At 45.9% G+C, this 18,651-nt stretch overlaps 1 long non-coding RNA gene across 1 annotated transcript; it reads left to right on the top strand.

Annotated features, from left to right (window-relative positions):
- Positions 1 to 377: 377 nt before the first annotated feature.
- LOC122464851 lies at positions 378 to 12,175 on the top strand. Its single transcript, XR_006289246.1, has 3 exons — positions 378 to 681; positions 880 to 1,006; positions 10,878 to 12,175. It is a non-coding gene; the product is annotated as an uncharacterized LOC122464851 (long non-coding RNA).
- Positions 12,176 to 18,651: the final 6,476 nt, after the last annotated feature.

The following is an 18,651-nucleotide window of genomic DNA, read 5'->3' as shown; positions in this document are numbered from 1 at the left end:
GTGCTTAAGGGTCAACTGAGACTGGGGCCCTACTGTGTCAGGTACCGTACAAACACAGAATGGGGATGGGCCTTGCCCTGATGCACTTACAATCAGCTTGCAACAGTGGGGGAAGAGGTAGAACACACAAGCAGAGTGACCAATGTGATGGCAGCAAATGTCATATTAGTGCCACAACTGGGGCGGGGGGAGGGAGGAGGTTACTTAGGTTTATTGAGGTGTGTACCCCTCACAGGCAGAGAAGGGGTTAACAGGAGCCTGAACCCAATTAGGTCAGTGGGTGGCACCTGCAGGGGTGTTTGTTCACTATGACTGGTGATCCAATCCAGCTGGGGAGGCGCTGGGTGTTCATAAAGGTTGGAATGCAGGGCAGTGGGAAAAGAAGGCTAGGGAGGGAGAGGATACAGTTGAGAGGTAGTGGGGAGTTTTCTCTGATAGGCTGAAAGAAGCCTGGGGCTGGAAATGGGTCCCTCTGAGCTAGAGTCAGTGAAGCCTGGGGCTAGATGGTGGTTGTCCTGAGTCAGGAGCAAGCTGGAGGCAGTGAAGTCCAAGAGCTAGTGATAGTAAAGCCACAGGTGTGCTTGGACTGGAATTTGAGGGGCTGCAGGGAGAGAGGGGAGACCTCTGCTATCTTCCTCTTGGCACTAGAAAGTGGAGATAGTTCAATTCTGTGCCTTCCAGGTATGCTCCTGTGGCTGACCCTCACAAAAGGGGCGGAACTGTACCTCTGGGGCAAAGCTGTGGGAGGTGTTGCATATTGCGGCTGCAGGAAGGAGTTGGGGAAAGGGCCTGAGGAAAGACTAGTGGTAAGGAATACAGGGAGGATCCAGGTCCTGACACAGGGCCTTGGAATTATTTGTTGGATTTTTGTTTCTCTAGACTGGGAGAGACTTTGAAATGACCTGAGGTGTGGCAGGCCACCATGAGAGTGGAGCGACTGTCAGCACAGGCTGCTAAAGAGAAAAGAGTTGTTATGGCACACCAAGCCCTGAGGTGCCCACCAGTGGTGAGTCAATCCTGCTACAGAGGCACTAAGCAAAATGGGAAGGGATGGGGTTATAAAGGACAGGGAAGGAAGACTCAGATCTGTGGCCCCATCTCTCTCACAATCTCTTTCCCCGAGCCCTTTGACTCCCACACCTACTCATTGCTTAGCCAGTCTGTTTCCTTTTACCTTCCTGCCACCAGTTTCCACTCTGTTTCCCCTCCCTCACTTCTCCCCTTCTCCTGGCTCCCTGTCCCAAACCATTCCCTCCGCTTCCCTGCAAGCATTGCTCTTGTCCCCTCTGCATTTGAATCAGGCAGCTTCCTCCTCCATGCTGCCTGGGCCTAGCAAGGAGTCACTGAGAGTACACGAGAGAGACTCTGTGATCTCAGTTCAGATACCTGGTCCTGGCCCATACCTCAGTAGTCCAATGAAGTAATTGCAGGGAAAGTCCAGCTCAGCTGTGGGCTGGAGCATGCCCAGTATGGATAGACTCTTCAAAGATTTTAGCTGCTAAAACCGAAGTTTCTCCTGAGTATGTGCAAAGTGCAATTTTTAACGGTTTATAACTTTGCTACATTTGGGTAAACTCTAGCACAGTGGTGGGCAACCTCTAGAGCTTTGATTAGCTCTAGCAACTGTAGGCTTTGGAGCAAAGACTTTTAATTTGGCAGAGGGGTGGCTGCTGTGTCAGGGGTGTGCCTTTTGCTGTTAAAGCAGTGGCGGGCAACCTACCGCCCATCAGGGTAATCCGCTGGCGGGCCATGAGACCGTGTTTACGTTGACCGTCCGCAGGCGTGGCCGCCCGCAGCTCCCAGTGGCCGCGGTTTGCCGTTCCTGGCCAATGGGAGCTGCTGGAAGTGGTGGCCAGCACATCCCTGCTAGTCAAAGGAAAGGTGAACAGAAACTTCTAAGGTTTCAAACTTCTAATATGGTCAAAACCTTTTTCCTTAGCCTCGTTCTCTGAAAGAGCTGAACATTTTGGCTGAAACTTTCCAAAACATTTCAGCCTGAAGTAGACACCTAGTATGGGAAACTTCAGTCCAAATGGTTAAAGTTTCTAAGCAATGGAAAACCAGGCCTTACAATGGGATAATAACCTTAATAATCAGAGGTGCTGCCACCTCTTACTAATGATATATGTGAGATAGTGAATATAACAGGTGATATTTGAATACGCGTGTCTACCTATACGCACAGCTATGGCCTGCTCCTGCTAAGGGATTCATCTTCACACCCACTTGAAGTTCCATTGTCTTCACTGAGACTCTGCACAGGCATCAGGGCCCTTTGCAGTAATGGAGTCTCAATTATGATCGATCAAATGCTCTCAAAATGCAAATGTGTATGAGCCAGAAAATGGAAAAAAGTTACTCTTCTAATAGTAATAACTCTCTCACATTGCACATGTAACTGGAGGAATTCTTCCCCAGCACAGCCCATGTACACTAGTGCAGTAGTATAGGGGCCAGAAACGCCTCAGGCAGCTAGGAGAGAATTTCCTCTGTGTGAGCACTGCACAGGGCTGCTGCAGTCAGGTCTACACAGGCTCCTTTGTAAGCCCTGTCATAGGGGCAGGGAGGAGAGTTCTCCTAGTACGTTCTGCTACACGATTGGTGGCAGTTCTAGCTTGTGGTGTGACCCCCTTGTTGCCCAGGCATGGCTGCTGTAACTTAGAGCCACCCTTGAGGCTGCTCTAAATCGTGTCGGGGCTGTACCAGCACCCAACAAAGGGTTCAAAGGTGTCTTAAGGACACCATTGCCCCACCTACCCATGGGCTGTCTGTGCTGCACCTCCAGGGGCAAAGCACATAACTTGCCAAGAACATTTATATTTACTAGTGTGACTATTAAATGTCAACCTTCAAAAATAGTTACTGAGGAAAAACTACTTATTGTCTGACCTTTGTGTAAATTAGTTGCATCTGTGCATGTTGCATTCAGTTGCCTTTTTTGTTGACTTGGATATTTAAAAGAGGGGGAAAATGAAACAGATTTAAAGTCAAATTTGTGCAGGTTAGGTTAAAAAGTTTGTACTGTAGGCCTGGATATGCCTCTTATTGTTAACCTGGCTGCATATTATGTACTTTAGCCTCACCCACACAGGGAAGGCTAACCTATGTGATGCCTGACTGTATTTCAGTCTTGCTAGCTCCTGTGATTTCTTTGAGTCACAGGATTTTGGCTGGGGCTAGAGCTAGTCTTGCAATGAAGTTAGAAGCTCCAGCCTGCTAGTTAATTGCCTAACAGAGGGTTTCAGGCTACGTTCTCCAGGCTACTTTCACCACTTCCCTGCCTCTAGAGGAAGAGCTGTCAATCATGGTTGCTGCAGGAAGCAGGTTGAGCTCTTCTCCTTCCTCCTGCAGCTGACACTCCTCTCTCAGAAGGGGAAGAGGGGAGGAGATTGTAGAAAGAGTCCAGTGGCTCTGCTCCCGCTTTAGCTCCCTCCTCCCTGCAATACCCAGCCTAGGAAGGGAGAGAAGAGGATGCTGTGACAACACTCCCAGACTTGGGAGGGTGCATGTGTGTGGTGAAGAAAGGCAGATGAGGGAGCTGAATTTATGTGGGGGTCTAGGGAACAGGTGTTGGGGGGACAGCACAGAATTAATTAATTTGAATGTTGAGGTTTGGGGCGAAGCTGCAAGCTCTGCACCATCAGGCAGTCAGCAAGAGCTCCTGCAAGAGTGAGGCCAAAAATCACCAAACTCGGATTTGGGAGAGCTGATAACATTAATTGACATTCACTGGGCAGTGGCTGTTCAAAAACCAAGACACACCAAACTATCACAATATATATATCTTTCTTAAAAATGCCTTTTTTGTGTTTTGTTGGTTTTGGTCTGGCTCATGACTTTGGGGCTTGGCAATATTGTATCAACCCTGGTTTATGGTGTAGATTGGGTAACACAGTTCTCAGCCCATTTTAGCACTTGGTATTGCCAGTACCGGGGTTATCATGGCGCTGGGCCCAGAGTCTGAAGGGGCCCCGGCCAGCCCGATCCCCCAGCTGGCTGAGCTGGCCAGGAAAACTGCCCCTGCCACTACTCCACCCCTGCCCGGCCTCTTCCTACCCCAGCCCTGCCTGCACTCCACCCCTTCCCCTGAGCAATGTCCTGGGGAACTGCAGCAGGGGTCGGGCCTGCACACACCGGGCAGTGGAAAGCAGAGCAACCCAGCCCCAGCCCACTCTGCACTGCCAGTGAGTGATGGGGGGCGTTTCCCCCTCCCCCCCGAGTCCCAAGGCAGAGAGCAGGGCAGAGTGGAGTGGGCTGGGGCCGGGTCGCTCCACTTCCCGTCGCCCCGTGAGTGCGGGGTCGAGCCCACCCTGCAATGACCGGGTGGGGGGAAGTGGAGCGAACTGGCCCCAGCCTGCTCCACTCCAGCTGGCTCGTGCTGGGGGGTGGTTTTCCCTCCTGCCCCCCAAGCCTGGGGAGGAGAAGGAGCGGTGGGGAAGGGGCACAGGATGGGGACGAGAAGGGGATGGGGGAACTGGGAGCAGGGGGAAAGAGGCAGTGGGGATGATGGGGGAAGAGAAGGGGATGTGGGAAGCCGGGCCTAGCATGTGGATCCCCTTGGCAGCAGTTGGGACTCCCCTGTTAAGGAGGCCCATCAAACCCTCACCCTTACAAGCCCCACCTCCCCTGCATCTGTACCACCATGATGAGCTTCCCAGTGAGCCCTACCCAAATGAACCCCACCTCTCCTGCACCCAGACTTCCCCCTCCCCCCGCTGAGCTCCAACCACTTTCACTTGGTCGTCCCTGCAGCCTCCCATTGTCCCTGCACCTGGAACCTCCCTCTGCATCCAGCTCCCCTACTAAGCTGCCTGCACCCAGACTGCCCCACACAGAACCCTCTTACCCCCATCAGGATCCCCACACACTAAGTCCCTCTGTTCTTGATCCTGCTGCCAGGCTGAGCCTCCCTGCCCACATCTGGTGTGCTTGGTGCAAAAGGGGGCCAGACCCCAGGGTGTTTCAGTGGCAGGCATGGCCCTTGTGCTGTGTCAGGGTCAGGTTCAGCCTCACTGCCAAGTCCCTGTCCTAGGCGGCTGGGGGAGGCTGCAGGGTAGTCTCCCACCTCCATGCAGCCAGTGGCCTGTGCTCCCCACTGCCATGGTGGAGCTTCCACATTTATTTATTGTAAAAGAAAAAAATTGCAGAATTTTAAAATATTAGGCACTGAATTTGATGCAGAATTCCCTCAGGAATATGGGGCGCTGTACAGCTGTGATGGTGGGACTGTGTAGGGGGTGCTGGACAGTAGGGGATCTGTGGGTGGAGGAGCTGGACGGGGGTATGGTGTGCAGGGTGCTGTGCAGTTGTGGTGGGAGGTCAGTGGGAAGGGTCTCTGGGCATGGGGTGCTGGGCATAGTGGGTCCAGGGACATTGGGCATAGAGATCTGTGGGGGAGTCTCTGGGCGAGGGGGTGCTGGGCATAGGGATCTGTGGGGGAAGTCTCTGGGCTAGGGGGCACTGGGCATAGGGATCTGTGGGGGAAATATCTGGGGGAGGGGGTGCTGGGCATAAGGGCAGGGCACTGGGCAGGGGGGCTGTGTGGAAGGGGCACACTGGCAGCGCAGGGCTGGGCGGGCCAGTGTGTGTCTAGCAGTTGTGGGTGTGTAAACAGTGCCCTTGTGCTGGGCTGAGTGGGGCCACTCCTGCTGTGCTGTGCCTCATTGCCCCCAACTGGCCCCTCGCTCTGCAGACCGCCCCCCATTACATGCCCTATTTCCCCAGTGGGGGCCCACAAATATGTTTGGTGCTGGGCATACAAAAAGTTAATCCAGCCCTGGGTATTGCCAATTCCAAGTGCTGAAACATCATGAGATAATCTCATGATTTCAGACAATTTTTTAAAATTTGGGTTCTTTATTTGTCTACTGGCTTTTGAGTCTTTAGGGTTTGAGTCTTCTAGCTCTTCTTCTGCAATCATGAAGACCAGAAATGTGTGGGTTTTTTTTTAAATAGCTGAAGGTCTCAAATAACACAACTCCAGGAGCTGGGGCTTTAATAAAAACACCAAATCTATGCCACATGATAAAACTGAGAGTTGGCAACACTATCAGACAGGATTTCAGTGTAACTGCCTTTTGAAAAAGGTCTCTGGAAAAAATCCCCTCAAAAACTAAGTAGCTGTCAAGCCAATTTCTATATAAATGGATAATTGAGGTTTTCAATTTCCATGGAAAATGAAAAAGCTGCTTTGTTGGTTTGAAGATTGTATTAAGTCATTTAAACACTGACACATGCTTCCTAGCCTAATAAAGCAGCACTGCCTAGAATTCCTTTAAGTGTAAACGTCACATCTGTTGAACACGTCAAAAATCCATTTGTGGAAGTGACTTTATTTTGTTTCATTTAAGCAGAGTGACTTCAACCTGAGCCACCTGTAACCATTCTGTCTACAACCCTGTTAAACAATGTATCATCTTTAAACTTAAGGCTGGCTTCCTCATTTGCCACTAAATAACAGGCTCAGCAGAGAAATCTATGACAATAGGAGAGGATACCCAACTATGTTCTCACCCTGAGAGTTGGCTGCTTGGGATACATGAGTGACACAATGGGAGTAAACTCCCACTGCCTCCACCCAGGTTATGAAGGTTGTGTGGATAAATGGAGCACTTCATATTTAATACACCCAGAGAATGATTCATTTAAAGTACCAGACTAAACTCCATTTAAAAAGCTCTTGGGAAACTGCATTGGCCCTGCAGCTTGCACAATCCAAGCCGAAGGGTAAGAGAGGTTAGGAGACTTATTTCTTACCAGCACAGTTGGTGCAGAACGTCAGCTGATTCATGGAACTATGGGCTGGGACCATGCTTGAGGCCTGATTCTGTCACCTATACTCACTTTGAAGTGTAGTATAATCCACAAGGAACCCTACTGAAATAAATGGAGTCAATTCTCTGTTTCACTAAAGCCCCGTTATACTGTGCTAGTGACATAAAGGGGATGGGAACGGACCCTGTGAAATACCCCTTGATGCAGGGGGCTCCTCCATTGGTGTGGAGGTGTGGGACAGGCCCCATGTCAGCTCTGTTCCCGGTCCTGTCAGGGGTTGGGTGGGAGGGGGCTGGTGTGTTGGGGAAGAATGGAGGGGTAGAAAGAGTGTGTGTGACTCTGTGTCACAGCATTTTCTGCTTCCTAGAACCCACAGGGGATCATGGGAAGAGGAGCATAAGCTGAAACAGCCCTGAGATTGCTCTAATGTATGCTGGAGGGAGGACAGGAAGGTCTCCTGCTGCTTCAGAATATGGTGAATGTGATAATGGTTTAAAGCCATGTTTGTCCTGTGTTCCTGCAATCAGCACGGGAACAGAGGAACTCTGGGTTGGAACTAATATGACTACTTGTGGAGTAAGATACTACTTACCATGAGTAAAGATGGCAGAACTGGCAACCTGGAGAGGTGCTTCCAAGCATCAGATTGTGTCTCTGAGATTAAAATGTGGCCTGGCCCCTGAGAGTTAGGGCAGGGGGAAAGAATTGTTGTCTCTATAGACCACATGTTGTCCAGGAAAGAGACCATCAAAACATTTTTGACAGCTTTGTTTCAATGTAGATTTGCATTGGTACTGACAAAAGCAAAATCAGGACATTAGCATAGTTCCTTGAAGAGTTCAGGCAATCATTGATGCTAAATGGCGTGACAAAGCATAAGTGACAATTAGGCCTTGAATCAAAAGTGCTTGCTGTTTGGTAGGTCAAATGACTGCCACGCTTCCTAAAGCTATGTGAAATATAACAGTGGTGTATCTGTAATATGGAGACCTTTGGCCAAGTCAGTGTTGATGCCTGAATTGTTTTTTTCCCTCTGCTTCTCAGACTATTTGGAATGAGGAACCAGAGATATACAAAAGTCTTTATTTTACAGATAATTCTCCCTTGATGTTCATCAAAGCTTTTAGTGTTGAATGCAGTGAAAGAACCAGGCCATTTTTTGGTACATATAAAAAAACCCCCTTGACTTGGGGTTTTATGTGCTCCATCGGTTGTCGTCAAGTCAAAACTAGATCATATGTCTAGTATTCAACTTGAAACCTAGTCAATTTCAAAGTCTAACTTAAAAGCACTTTATGGGCCTACCTTCCCTATTTTAATTTCCGCCTACCAATTTTTGTGGTTTTACAAACATGTTCTCTGATTTTTCCCCCCCAAGTTCCTCTCCATAACTAATGCTGGTGGCACAGACAGTGTAGTCGAATCTCCCAGAACTGCTGGTGTTTTGTCACTGTGCTTGGATGAAGGCTAGATATCAGAGTGGCTAAAAAGCCCATCACTGCTTATGCTCCATGCTCCCACCAATCCCTAGTACCAATGAGACTGCCCCAGTGCTATAGGAAGAGTGGGAGAATTTCAGACAATCCTAAGCATACAGTAGGCCACAGAGGATTTAAAATACTTTGAATTTACACAGCACCTTCTGCCCAAATCTCTCAAAGCATTTCACTAATATTTATTAAGTTTCACAACATCCTTAGGAACAGCTAAGGATCATCTCCCTGTTGTACAGATGGGAAACTGAGGCAGCGAGGTTAAGTCCAAATATTCAAAAGAACCCACAGATTTAGGTGCTTTCCTTTTTTTAAAAAAAAACCAAACACCAAGGAGCCTGATTCTAATCTCACACAGGTGTAAATGAAAAGGTAGTGGAGTGAATCTGGTGTTTGAGAGATCAGAATTGAGTCCAAGAGAAATACAAAAAAACTGAGACACACAACATCAGAACCCACTTTTGAAAAGCTGCTGGTGACTTGCCTAGTGTCAATTTCAAAACTGGGATTAGAACCCCAATCTCTTCACTCCTAATCTAGGATTTTAACCAGTAGGCCATGCACATATCAAGGATCCATTCATTTCATGTTGGTCTGTTGCCACTCAGTTTCACTTTGAATGTTGGGTGTCACAGATCTCTAAAACTAACAGCAAATTGCAGCTGCTTGAATTCTGTATAGTTTTGACCAAAAGCCACTTGCAGAGAGTCTCCTCAAATCTCTTACTTTTTGGTGTGCTTGGGTGGGGAATCCAGTGGCCTGCAACCCCCAGGCCTCCGATGGTTTGCAGGAGCCAATGGGCAGCTAGTTGACTTTAACCCTCCCAATGTCTTTGAGGGACGGGGTCACATATGTCCAACTCCTACAGTCCTGAGTGAGGCCAGCGAAGTCATCTTGTTCCCCCAGTCCAAATACATCATCTGCTGGAGTTGGGGGCTGCACATTCCAACACCAACTCTTAATTCAGTAGAAGTGGGGTTTGGCCCAAAGGCTGGCTTCCACTATGGGACAGTAGTCCTCTTCTCCTGGGTGTCTCAGGAGGTTTTACATCATCCTAAGTGATACTCTTGTCTGTCCCCTCAGTGCCACAAGGTTCAGTGCTACAAAAGCTAAAATCTTCAAAAGCATTTTAGAGCTTAAGTCCCACTTTCCAAAGTGAATTAGGCACCTTTGAAACCTGAGATTGAGGCTCTTAAATCTCTTAGATGCACGGAAAGTATTATCTACAGTCCCAGCAGTAGCCACTCTGTGGGCCAGTGCTGCAGCAGCTGATTCCTCCTTTGCCTCTGTTACAGATTTTAAATTCCGATTCCTCTTTAATACAGCTGCTGGCTGATGTCTGTAGGCTGGACTCTTTTGTTAGGAGATGGATTGTGAGGAAGATAGTGTTGCGTCACTGATCCCTGAGCTGAACACCAGTCTATTGAAAACATTGCCACTTACTGAGGTTTTTTCCTTTCAGATGTTTTTGGTACTGGCCTTGCCCCATAATCTCTGAGTGCCCTATGCATTGGGGATTTATGGATGAGGGGTTGCCTTGCTATTCTAGGCCCTCTTTATTATTGGTGCAGTTGTTATAAATCAGATGATATAAATAGTAGCCACCCCGTACATGCTGCTGAACAAAATAACCAGGCCTCTGCTACTGTTGTATGTTCATGTGTCTCCTAATGGTGAGGGATCTCTGGCTTTTAAAATAAACCATGATGATAAACAAATAATTCCCATTGCCCAGAGAGATGGAATATTATTTGTATTAGGATAGTGGCCAAAGGCCCCAATCAGGATCAAGGCTCCACTGCAGGATGCTGCGTAAACATACAGGAAGAGATGGTCCCTTTCCCAAAGAGCTAATACTCGTGGAATTTTTGCCAAAGGCCACATCCATCCTCTATAAAAGCCTCTCCCTCAATTCCGCTACTACTCTGCCAGCCTCACTCATAACTTACACATATAGCCAGACTGTACCCGCTGGGCCCAGGCCCTGCTTGGGGGCTGCAAGGAGAAGCACCGTGACAGAAGGAGCTAGTGTGCTTCCTTGGAAGGGTGCTACATGTCAGCAAGATCTGCTGAAAGACGAGTGTCAGGTCCTGCCTCCCCTGGGCTTGTCTGTGTTGGTTCCTGCACGGGGGCATAAAGGGAGAAAGCTCCTTGCACAGCCGCGATTCAGATTCAGCCCATAATGATTAAGGGCCAGATTGACTGCTGGCATTCGCGCGTGAAACTCCCATCCACTTCAGTGGAGCAGCACTCACATTGGTGGTGATTGTGGCCCCAAGTGCATAGAGAGTTACAAAACATCCTGTGTTGTGTGTGTGTCTCTGTAAGCAGAATTCTGGGTTGCCAACTCTCACAATTGTGTCACAAGTCTTGTGATGTTTGGTGTTTTTCTTAAAGCCCAGCTCCTGGAATCATGTTATAACCTGAGAATTTCAGCTTTCAGTTGAAAATAAATGTAAGTTTCTAGACCTCCTGGTTGTGGAGAAAAATAGGAAAATGTGACCCCTAAATGCTCCAGCACCAGGTGACAAATCAAAATAACCCAACATTTATTATTTTAAACATTTCACAATATTTAAGACGCTCTCAGGATTTTTTTTTTTTTTGTAGCTCATGCTATTTGAATGCCGGGGGTTGGCAAAACTGTGATCAGCTAAACACAGCCCTTCTGTGTGGAGACCAAACCACAAATAGCAGGATGGCTAGCCGCATGGCATCACGTGAGGTAGGCTCATCCAATCAAGGACCCAGAAGATCTGCCATGTAATAAACATCATGTGACTTTTCACAACAAACTTCTATCGAACCCAAAATGAACCAGCAACACTTGGGCTTCAATAGAGTCACACCTACCTAGAGAGGGTTTTGGTTCTGGCTTTGTTGAAGGGTTTGCAGGCCTGGAAAAAAAAAAAGTCTGAAGGAAACCCAGCTAGTTCAGTTTTTGAGTGTAAATCTGAAATCAGGTAGAGGTTTGGTTTCACAATGAAGGTTTTACACTGCCCTTGTTCCTATAGTCAAAGCTGAGATATTTCCAGTCTAAATAATTGCTTCTAAAAGAAGGGTTTGATTAATGAGCCAATTATCCTTTGGATGGCTGGGCATTTCAGTTATGCCATACTGTTTTTGCATCACCCTGTCTACTGAAGCGGGGTGGGTAGGTACCTAAGTGGTGCCAAAGAGCAAAAATAGCTATGCTGCTCACACACTGACTTTCTGTTAATGGACCATCCTGTAAACAGAAGCATTAGGATTTCATACAAACCTGCCACTTCCACCACATCAGCAGCCAAGCTCTGCTGCACTGAAGAAGGAATTTTTTTTTTAAATGCAGTTGCACTCCATTGAAGCTACAATCATATTTTCCACTAACCACAGATCTGAAACTGCTGACATGTCTGTTTTAAATAAAACTGGGAGGAGAACTGATGTAATCCTCTCTGGGTTATGTGTGCATGTAGGGGTTTGGGGTTTTTTGTCTTCTGCATTTTTAAACCCTCAATTTCCCCCTGACTCCTGCAGACTCACTTTTTGTTTGTTTAAATTCTTTCCTGATCACAAATCACTGGGGAAACTGAATAGCTATTGCAGCAAACAAGAGCCTATAATGTCAAGTGGAATAGACAATGGATTTCTTTAAAGTCCTTAAAGGAACAGAATGTTATAGTGGCCTGGCCTACTTTTAATGTTTTCTTTTTCAGCCATTTATTTCTTTCTTCTTAGGAATTTTGGTTAGTTTAAAATGATGGTAGCACAGATCAAATGTAGTTAATGTGTATGTTGCTTTGGTTGCGTGTTTGACTGGAACATCTCTTATTTTGTCAGCAAGATCATGAAAGGTTTTTGAAAGACGTATTTAAGTTGTATTTTAATAAACTGCAGCACGTCTAGTTCTGGAAGGATAAGTGAAATCTGTTCTACTTTTTCTACTGTTGCCTGGGATGATTAGAATGGTTCAGTTTTTTGCTTATATAATGGCCTGTTTGGGAATGCTTACATTGGATTTCTGTCTATTTAACATGGGGTGGCCCACATTCTTTTTTTAAAATGACAGACAAATATTATCAGAGGCCTTCTGTACTAATTAGGGCTCCAATCAAGAAATGAGTGCTGCAAGAGTGCCAGGGCCTGCTGGCATAGAACTCATTGTGAGAGCGGGCCCGACCACGTATAGTTAATGATGTTTATATAGCACCTTCCATGTATCTCAAAGACCTTTACAAACACTAGGGGCTGGCAGAACTCCACCCTGGCCCACTGGCCCGAGTACCAGCCCGCGGCCCAGGGCTGCTGGCTTCAGGGGACAGGGGGAGTGAGGGCGGGGCCAAAGCCTGGGTTAGGGCAGGCTTAGCCTCCCCTGGCCTACGATACCTGCCGCCCATGCAACCTGGCATGCAGAGTTGCAGCACCACTCGGGTTTGGCCTGGCCACCCTACACACTGTGTTGCAACTCCCAGAGTGGGCTCAGTCCTGTGGGACAGGTGCTGCTGCTGTGGGGTGAGTGTGGGGAGGGCTTGCTCTTTAACACTGCCACCCCCCGGCCTCCTCTCAGTGGTAATATTTTTGGACGGATTGAGGGGGCCTCAGTTGCAGATTTTGCCCTGGGCCCCCAAAAACTTCTGTGTGGTCCTGTGGGCTTCTATTTAACTTAGGCTGAAAATGGGACTTAGGTTCCTAAGCCCTGGTCTACACTGGGCGGGGGGGATCGATCTAAGTTATGCAACTTCAGCGACGTGAATAATGTAGCTGAAGTCGACGTACTTCGATCGACTTACCATGGTGTCTTCACCGCAGTGAGTCAACTGCTGCTGCTCCCCTGTTGACTCCGCCTGCGCCTCTCGCGGTGGTGGAGTACAGGAGTCGACGGGAGAGCGCTTGGGGATCGATTTATTGCGTCTGGATAAATCGACCCCCCCCGCTGGATCGATCGCTGGCTGCTGATCCAGCGGGTAGTGTAGACATACCCTAAGTCATGTAGGTGCTTCGGAAAATTTTACCCTAAGTCCCACAACACCCATATAAGACTGTAAGGATAAGATAATTATTATTCCCATTTTGAAAATGGGGAACCTGGGGCACAGAGTTTACTTGCCCAGTTAGCATGAGGAAGTGACAGAGCTGGGAACGGAAGCCAGAATCACTAATTCCCAGTGTGATGTTTTCACCAGTAGGCAAAACTCTCGGTCCTGACCACCCATGAAAACAATTCAGCAATAGCTTTGTGATCTTTCTGCTGCAGTTGAGGTTGATGTATCCATGGAAAAGAAGAGGTCACCAGAAGAGGGAAACATTTTGGACTGTATAGGTCAAACTCACAAGATTTAGGTATAACACTTTGTGTTGCAAATACTCAGTTCCCCTCCCCACTGCAAAGCTCTCTTGTTTGTGGTTTTAGCAGAAATATACAACTAGCTAGGTCTTTCTGTACATTTTATATCACTGACTGAGAGTTAATATTGGCAGATACATATAGGAAAAATTGAAACACTAAGCTTCGTTTCCTTGTCTCCTGCTTAGGATTGCTCTCCATTACAAGAGAGACTGTGCTAAGAACCCATTTTAAAACAAACCATGTTTAATTGTTTCATCTAGGATAGTTTGCCTTCTCCACACTAGGTGAAAATCCAGACTGGTAGAAACCATTTTTTAAACTTAAAAAAAAAAAATAAACCTAACAAAACTGCAAAAGCTTTCCTAGCATAGTCATCTATTTTTGTCTAATTTTTTGATGGGAAGTCGTATAAATATTGGAAGTTATTCATAAAAAATAGAGAGGAAAAAGGTCTTTATGTGGCAGATGTAGCATTGCAACTGTTTTTAATGTACTGCATCTTCTAAGATAAATATGGGGCCCATTCCCTGTGAGTTAGTCCTAACTGGCAGCTGCTGGTAGGTAAGTAGCATACACTGTGTTTTCTCTCCCTCTCTCATGGAGACTTTGTATTTGTTCCTTCTTTCTTCTTTTTTTAATCTAAAAATACATTCTTTTCATTCTGAGTAAATTTTGTTACTTTTATTGGAGGGCAGAGGAAACTAATGCTATTAGGTCATCTTTTTCCCACTCCTCGCTGAGTTAATGCAGGATTGTTCGCTATAGGCTGTCCTGTCAACTTCTTGATAACACACCAATATTTCTGGGGCCAATAAAAAATCAACCTGTGTGTGTGCCTCTGCAATCAGAGGAAGAGAACATTTTGGCTTTACCTTTTGACTTGGTTGACAGACTCACAGACCAGCCTGCTTGCCATCAGATGAATTTCTTGTCATTGTGTTTTAACTACCTTACATTTTTACCTTTTTTACTTTAAGATCAAATGTTGGGGATGTGTGTGGGGAGGGCTGAGGAAGCTGCCAAGCTATGTTTTAGTTTTTAGCCCTTAACTCACTCTCTTACTATTAAGGGAGGCAAATGGATCCAGCCCACAGGAACTGTGAGTGAGAGGCTGGCAAACAAAAGTGAGTCTATCTTCATACATTTCATAGCACTTAAGCTTTATTGTTTGTCAAAGTAAACAAGGATTAACACTGCCATGGTTGGTTACTGATGTGGAGTGAAGGTCTGGGAGAGAATTCCCCTGCTTTCTGGGGAAGGTGGAACAGGCTTGTCCCAGACTCACCCAAGGTGCTTCAAAAAGCTCTGTGTTAGACCAAGAGAGCTTGTTTTCGTAGAGCATGTTAAACTGTCCCAAGCTTCCAATAGCAGCACAACAAGCTGCCATGTAGGCAATTCAAAACTGGGACCACAAGTGTATGGAACAGCTCCAAACGCTGCAGTGTCGTCACTGTTCAAAACTCCATCGTGTGCAATTTATACTAACGTTTTTCACTTCTCAGGGTGCTTTTCAAGTCTTAGACCTCACATCATCCCCCCGTCAGTTAGTGAAGTACTGTGTAATTTAGGCAGAGTGAATGCTAAATTATCAATTATTCCCATTTTATAGCTGGGGAACAGAAAGAAGTGAAGTGACTTATCCAGGATTACACAGCTAGTCAGTGACACCTGGGAGTAAAAGCCAGGAGCCCTGAGTGCAATTCCGTGACTCTATCCACTAGACGACAGTTCATCTCTAGAATACTGTAGTATCTTTTTACAAGGGCAGGTCCTGGAGGGGCAGGAATGGAGGTGTAAAGATATATAACTTGGGCAAAGGGGGAAGAGAGAGCACCATATCCATCTGCAATGACCCCTTTGACTCAGGAAGCAATATTGACAGATTTGGGCAATGAAGAGACATTGAGGGTTGGGAGGAATAAATGCACAAAATCAGGGGCTGCCTTTCTTATGTGACTGGTAAAGGCTAGCAGGAAGAGTTGCTTTCTTCTAACACTGAACAAGGATTTTTGTTAGAATAAGGGAAACAGTATTATCCCTAAAGCTGCTCTGCTTCAGGGCAGAGATCCTGTCTGATTTCTGCTACATTTTTAGAGAGAGAGAATACATGTTCTGACAGCCTTTTGGGCCTCTGAGAGGGGTATGGGTGAACCTCTGGCGTATCCTCCCCAGGGGAAACTAAATTAAACTGTTCATTTGAACAATGCAAGGTTCTAGTTGTACTACACAAGCACGGATAGTGGGGTCATGGGATGGTATTTAAAACACACGAGCTTCAGGCATAGCATGCCTCTTTTAAATAAGCCAAAATAAATCAGCACGAATAAACAAACACAAGTAGAAGGATATTGAGCTATGAGCCATGCAACGAATAATAATGTGTCGTCTTATACAGTGGAGTCCACTTAGAGCAGATATGTTGGTAAGGGACCACAAAGGACACGTGCACATTTTCTATAACGAAGCAGATCCCATTTGGTAAATATTTTCCTTATGCTACTGTTCAGAAACCAGTTATTCCGCAGATACGTTCTGGTATTTTATAAGCACTACTTGTGCTCAGGGGAGGAGAGGGTCTTGATGAGATGAAGGAGCTTCTGAGCTCCAATTTCCTGCAAAATAATTCTCGACAATCTCTGTAAACTTTGTTTAGTTTAAACAAATACCGTGAAAGACAAAGAGATCACATTTTCTTTGCAATCCTCCCAATAAGAACTGGCTGGGTTCGGAGTGTCTAGGCCCTATTTACAGCCATGCCAGCAGATTTATGCTTTCCCAGTGGCCCTCAGCAGTGAATTTTCCTTAAAAGGGTGCGAGTCCCACTGCAAACTGAATTTAAACCAAAAAAAAAGTGACTGGTAGGATTTTAAATTCTTGTTCATCTGTAAAATAGACTGAGCATCTGATTCTGTTCTGACACCACTAAATCAGGAGTAATGCTAATTAAATCAATGGATATTAACTGGTGTGGGATCGGAATTGGGGTGGTCAGTTGCCAATAAGATCATGATGATTCATAAAATCTGACATTAATATAACATCTTCTATAAGCTCTTTGAAAAAACAATTCTCCTACTGTAACTGTACACAATCTGAGTTAGGTGTTTATATCTAGACCCATTAGGTAGAAGTCAATGAGCGATTTACATCTATAAGGTTGCAGGACTGGACCCATATATAAAAGCTACCTGTACCTTTATTCCTATGCTGCAGGATCAGGCCATATGGTAATTGTACTTCAGTTCATCTACCATTTAAATGCAGCTGTGTCTGGAGTGGAATATTGAATCTCTTCAGCAGCACACAGCAATTCTATACAAGTAGTGGGTACAAGGGCCTTAGTGTAAATGAAAATTGAGTCTGACATGCTCTAGGTGTCCTAGATAGTACATATAAATTACTACCTGTCTACTAGTAACCCTCACAAGCTCTTTTTCTTCATGGAGTCCCTCCAGACTTACATTTTTCTCAGCTAACCCAGTGAATCCCAAAGGCTGTAAATTGGAGACATCTCAGGGAGGATTGGAGAATACAGAAAACATAAATATCAATCTTTAATCGTGGACAACAGCAAAGCAGCAAAGAGGAGAGAGGTTCTTGAACCCACGTCTGTGTTCCATGGATTTACCATGAATGGGCTTAAACTGCAAAATTTGAATCAGGGTGCAGATTTCAAGCACCCCAAAGTTCAGAGTTGTATGTATTTGAATTTTGCTTGTGGGCTATCTCCAATTTAAGCTCCAGGAGCGCATCTGCTAGCAATGTGCTAACTAAGGACCTGCCAGCATTCAGAACTCCTTTGCCGAAATTAACTCTGGACCATAACACTAGCAAACAATCAGCCCAAAGCACATTTTTACCTATACATTTTAAAGAAGAGACTCCACTTGGCTGTTTGAATGTAATTTTTTTTTAAACAAGTCACTTTATTGGATGTAAGGTGTTACAAACACAAAGAAACAAAGGTGTGATTTTTGGTACAGAATGACATTATCCAACAGCAGGCAAGGGGGGTGGGGTGGGGGGCAAGGCACTAAATGAATACAGCTTTCCCAGCTTCTGGTGCTTTTCTGTGCTTCTGCAACTTAAAGGGAAACTGAAAATCACATTCTTGTGTGCACTCACTCTTTGTTTATAATGACCCCTTGGAAACTTGAAGGTAAATCAAGTCCCTTTGTTCACTGAATTTTGCAGGTTATTACACAATTATGAGGGCTAGGCTTCAGGCATTTTTCTTTAAAACAACAAAACCAAAACTGCAAATTGTTGAGATTTAAAATGTAGCTGTGTTATGCCTGTACAGTGACTCTACTTAAGGGCCCGATTCTCCACTGTCCTGCACTTTATGTAGTCATTTACACCAGAGCAAAAGTGGCTGTAAAATGCTAGTAAATCAGAATAGTAGCATTTTACACCTGTCTTGTACTGGTGTAAATGACACAGAAATGAGCTATGGATCCCGTTGGGAATTGTGGAGCTGTACACCCTATTGCACATTGTCAAAGGAGGCACATTTAATGTCCTTGATAAATACGCATGTGTCTTGTTCCTGAAATGTCCATCGGCTTTTCAAATTGAAGCCTGCAAAGTGCAGTGAGCCTAATTTTGCTGGACAATGTGCTAGATCTGGACATGTCTATGCAAGCTGCACTGTCCTTCTGTTTTGCCCACAGAGCAGGGAGGGTATTTAAAGAGAACAAGATTCTTGCCAATTTCAGTATGTTACTCACTCCCAGGGAGGAGGAGGGAGAGTGCAACACACTTGTCTGCCAACCAAAGCAAAGTGAGTAGGTCTAATATTAGGACTATCAACCTTGACAGTGTTCTTGATCTATTGTACTTCAGTACTGCAAGCAGTTCCATGTATGTAATGTCATATACTGCGGCATGTGCTTGCTGCAATACCAGCCTCTGTGTCACAGAAGATGGCTTAATGACAGACTCTCAGACTTTGCTGCAAATGTTATAGGGTTTTGTTTCATTTATTTGTCAGGCCCTCCAAGTAATTTGAGCATCCTTGTGCATTTTTCATGTGGAGTTCTATCCAAAGACACA

Source organism: Chelonia mydas, chromosome 3 (genome assembly GCF_015237465.2).
Source record: "Chelonia mydas isolate rCheMyd1 chromosome 3, rCheMyd1.pri.v2, whole genome shotgun sequence".
Classification (NCBI taxonomy): domain Eukaryota; kingdom Metazoa; phylum Chordata; order Testudines; family Cheloniidae; genus Chelonia; species Chelonia mydas.
The sequence above is the reverse complement of the archived record's forward strand: the minus strand, read 5'-3'. Positions and strand labels throughout refer to the sequence as shown.